The following is a 5,344-nucleotide window of genomic DNA, read 5'->3' as shown; positions in this document are numbered from 1 at the left end:
TTTAACTACCACTACATTCGACAGCTACTGTACGAATTCAGGTCCGTTCTGCATACAACCACTATCTGTCTCACTCATTTGGAAAGCCTGTGCACGCGATATCTTTACTTTATGCACATGTGGCGGTCGGGTTCGCAATGGTTCCTATACCAGAAACAAAGAAACAACTTCAAATCCCGTAATCAAATAGATGCAAAATACACTAAGACTAAGAGTTAATCTGTGAAGCTGATAACTGGGAATCGACAGACTTTACTTTACTTTTACACAAGGTTTACCACGTGAAATCATCAATCTTCTTATTCCAAGTAATCAACTTATATCTTTATCATTATGCTTGATAGCTGAAGAAAGTACTGATTTTAAATAAATGCTAAGAGGTTCTCAAGTAAAGAAACTCCAGTGAAAGAAGCGATTTTGTAACAAGAGAAAAGCATGTGCTCTCACTGATCGAGACAGAAAATGCGCCGAAACACGTTCCAAGGAACATTTATGTTTACCACATTGGCGACCGTACCCAAAGTGCCATCTGAAAACATCAGCCAGTGGCTGTTGCCGCGGCCGGCCGCCGTGGATCCTCAGCCCTTAGATGTCACCGGATGCGGATATGGAGGAACATGTTGTCAGTGCACTGTTCTCCTGCCCGTTGTCAGTTTCCGTGACTGATAGCGCGCTTCTCAATCAAGTAGCTCCTCCATTGGCCTCACAAGGGCTGAGTGCACCCCGCTTGCCAACAGCACTCGGCAGACCTGGACGGTGACCCACCCAAGTGCCAGTCCAGCCCGACAGCGCTTCACTTCGGGAAAAGGTGTTATCACTGCGGCAAGGCCGTTGGCTTACTCCGAATGTGAAAAAAAAAGTCAGCCAAGAGAGCTTTTTCTCCACAAGAAGACTTATGAAAGAGACAAGAAAATGATAATATTTATATACATACAACATGTAGCAACAACGCGATTACAAATTCAAATTAGGTATACTGGCTGACAAATCAGCTAGCACTAATCAGCAATCCAATTAAGATTTAAGTGCTGTTAATCACCTATATTTGAGCATAATTAAGAAACTAGTGACTGAAGTGATGAGCAACAGACCTTATCATAGCTGACATAAAAATCTAAACAAGTGTGTATATTTCTGTGTTTACAACAAACTAATATTGTGTAGCTGTAATGGATAAAAGAACACTCAATAAAATATTGAAACATTAACTCTGTACATTAGTGTTGTGTATTGAACTAGGGACCTAGAAACGACGGAGAAGCTTCGTCCCGCCGTAGCCCTCAGTGATCCACCAGCCACAACAAGCCACAGCAGTCCACCCCAGGGTTATTGTGCAGTTCGGCGCCGACCAGTGCGCCACCCCCCCCCCCCCCCCACCCCCCCCCCCACCCCCCCGGGGAACATCTCATACCAAGACAGTGTAACCGAAATGATTGCATGGTAAAGTAATTATGGTGTACGCGTATGTAGAGACAGTGTTTGCGCAGCAATCGCCGATGTAGTGTAACTGAGGCGGAATAAGGGGAACCAGCCCGCATTCGCCAAGGTAGATGGAAAACCGCCTTAAAAACCATTCATAGGCTGGCCGGCACACCCGACCTCGGCACTAATCCGCCAGGCGCTTTCCTGCTGGGGACCGGCATGCCTTCCCCCTCGGGAAGCAGCGCGCTAGACCGCACAGCTAGCCGGGCGGGCTGCATCAGTATAGTTTATGCATAGAATTCTCTCTGTGAACCTTAGTAAGAAAATGGAACTGTTCGTCTAACAGCAGTGACACGAAAAGATAGAACACAACTAAAATGATATTGGATCAATGCCATTTCCAAGCATGACACTCAAGAAACAAGTAACAGGGTCAAATGACAACATAAGGTATAAATACACATATAGAAGGAAAAGGAAACAGGAAATGAGGTGCCAGGTAATGAATATTTTTCGAATTATTTTTTTTGCTTGTACTGTGAAACCTAGCTTCTTGGAAAACCTCCATGACTCTGGGTCAACAGGAGGCGTCCTATAGCGTTTGTTGAGAGAGTTTAAGAGTATCAGTAATGTGACATAATGGGTCGTATCTTTTGATTTAATTGACTTACAAACTTGCATTTCTTGCACCGCTAAGAGAATATAGATCTTAGCATGTAGCATAAATGTCAACTTGCTACGTCAACCCATTCCTCAGAAGAGAGGTCGTAAGGCTCGGACAGAAATACAGACAACAAATGTCAAAAAATATATTTTTATGCGATATAATTACAAATTAACACGTTTCGAATTTTTTCCGTTAGATGCACTGTTAAAAAACTTCATGATTCCAGGTCAATGGAAAGTATCCTATAGGTTTTGATGAGCGAGTTTTGGAGTATCGAGCTATGTGGCCCAAATGGGCATCTCTTTTGATTGCATTGAGTTAGAAACTTCAATTTTTTACATAGTCAACGGACTGTAGAGGTTAGTATGTGACACAAATTCCAATTTGATTCGCCTACCTATTCCTGAGGAAAATGGTTGTTGACAGTCGCACAGACAGACTGACTGAATGATGGCCAACGAAGTGAACCTATAAGGATTTCGTTTTTAGCGATTTAGGTACGGAACCCTAAAAAAATTAAAAATATAATACTTAACACTAGTAAAATAGAGGCATCGTTATGATGCTATGATGTTCATGACCAATAAGACATAATTAACTATATAAGAACAAGCAACGTGTCACTAATTTTAGATTGAGGCACGTGCTCTTAACTTATTCGTCACACTCCACTTGTTACACTTGGGAGCGTAAAGTTCTGGATAACAGTGTGTGCCACCATAACGGAGAATACCTCTTCTGACGATAGTTGCAGGATGGGCGGAGGATAGAAGTAATAACACTGATAAAAGATGCTTAACTGCTGTCCATCTGGTTCAACTACACTGGTGCCATCTCCATTCCTCAAAGAGTTGTCTCTCCTCTGTCTTCCACCATTCCGTTGACTGATTTCTACTAGACCTTGATAATCTTACGTCTCACTCAAATTGACAACAACGTCCATGGTAGAGTCCCTGTTTTCTCGCAATAACAGGCAATCAACAATGTTTACGTGGTTGCTGCGGTGCTCCCCTACACAATTTTGGAAGTAATGCCACCTCATCTACATTTCACGGCTCCCAGGAATGCCTAACGTTCATGGGTGACTACAGGCAGCTACCTTCTAATAAGCATCTCACACAGTGAGATGTCTACATCACATTTCATTCTGACCATCAAAGGAAACTTCGAGTCCCATTTCAAGTTACCTGACAATGTTACAAAACTGTGCCCACCAGACAAGACTGTTCTCCATGAGCGTCCTTCCACTTCTACATTACACCAAGACTATATAGAGTCACCAGAGATACGTCAAGAAGCACAATGTCCACCAGTATAGATGTCATCTGCAAACCGATTTCACGCTACCAAAAATAAACAAACACGTACGGGCTACGCACCACGACCTCCAATGCCTCATTCCAGGAGCTTCACCGCCAATGGCGACGAGTCGTTTCCACGGACCCACGGGCACTGGTGTCCCACGCACTCTTGCGTTGTTGAGCAGGTGAAAAACACTTGTGTGCGCGCCGTCAGTAGCTGGTGCATTGTCGCCATGGTAGGAGTGTAGCGGTGGACGCAGTCAGTTACCTGACCAAAGACAGGTACATATAGAGAGATCTGCAGATTAGCTCTCCTGTAGCCCAGGGAAGGTGAACGTTTTCTCCGCGTCGGCCTTGTTGCTGTGAGCCTGCCGCTAATCAGGGCCCCGTGGGGCAGAAGGACAATGGCCTCAGATAAATGGCTGCGACCCGTCGCCTCCAGAAGTGCTCGTTCTCAGACTCGATATAGTCATCCTCAAATCATTTGCACAACGGGCTATATCTTACAGTACACTGAAAAGGAATGCTATGGTCTGCCTCTCAACAAAATTTCGTAACAAAGTGCGAGCACTAACTGCCCACACAGTGAACAGATACAAACTGTATGTCAAACTGAGGGTTATCTTATTCACATAGACAGGAAGCAACAAAAATGAGGTAATATAATCCTAAAGTGCATGCACTCTCTATAATTTAACTTTACAAAGGATGAGAGTCGTATACTAAGAATGTATGTAGCCGTAAATCAACATACAGTCATCATTCATACACTACCTGGTACGTTTCTCATCAACTACGGTGAAAATGGAGAGGGTCAAGAAAACTTCTGTTCCACAATCGACTATCCACTTTTATGTCATTACCTGCTCTACATGAATTCCACACGTTTTACAGCGAGATACCTGCCAGTACAGACACGGACATCTTGATTCAGGAAGTATAAAACCACATAAAATCAAGCTCCACTGACTAAACAAACCTACCACAACCACATCTTCAAACTTCTTGGTAATTCCCTCAATATCCACAACGCTCCAGTGGGCTCCACAGACTACTTCAGGTTTGCTATATCACCTTCTCTTCATCGTCTCTACCTGCATAAATCATAATCCTTTGAAGGGTCGTCCGAGGAATACCTCAAAAGACGCCAATATGACACCTTAATGAATCCTATGGCAGTATCATTTACAAATTATACTGGCCATTCGTTATGGTCGACTGGTTCTCTGAAATATAACAAAAATACACATAGCATTGGCAGAATAATTATAATCTAACTGTTCGTCTTGCCTTAGATCTTTATCTGTAAACCATATAAATTAGAATATTCAACCCTATCCATAGTAATACAGCATCATTAATCTATTCTCACTCAACCTTGAACCAGGGGTGTCGGCTTACTCGCATTACCTTCGACCAATACCTGCTGTATGCCTTGGTAACGTTTTGTGGTAAAATGGGCATTCGTTTACTTTACATCCTTACTCCTCGTGTCAGCCTCATTAGTCGTGGTCGAAACTCTTTCATCGTATCACACTGTTGACAATGATTTAACCCTTTTTATTACCTGCTGCTGACAGGGGGTTTTCTCCACCATGTCGTCTCTACTAATGGCAACAGACAATCAAACAATCTCTAAATAAAAGACAACACCTCACCACAAGTCTTAAATTACTGTAACAGCCTATCGTTTAATGTTCTAATGAGTTTACGTCAACGAGACAAAGACATACACAACATAAAACTTCCTGGCACATTGCACTCAATATGAACTCACAATAACAAAGTGTTAATTAGTGTATGAGACTATTACATCACTCGCATATCAACTAATATGGAGATTATTATGTCTAACAAGGAGCAGTTACACACATTCATTAACAAGAAGATTAAAACAATGCAATTTACTATAATACCTCACACAGGAAGTCGTTTCGCAGTTATTCTCTAAAAT

This window comes from Schistocerca americana, chromosome 5 (assembly GCF_021461395.2).
Source record: "Schistocerca americana isolate TAMUIC-IGC-003095 chromosome 5, iqSchAmer2.1, whole genome shotgun sequence".
NCBI lineage: Eukaryota > Metazoa > Arthropoda > Insecta > Orthoptera > Acrididae > Schistocerca > Schistocerca americana.
The sequence above is the reverse complement of the archived record's forward strand: the minus strand, read 5'-3'. Positions refer to the sequence as shown.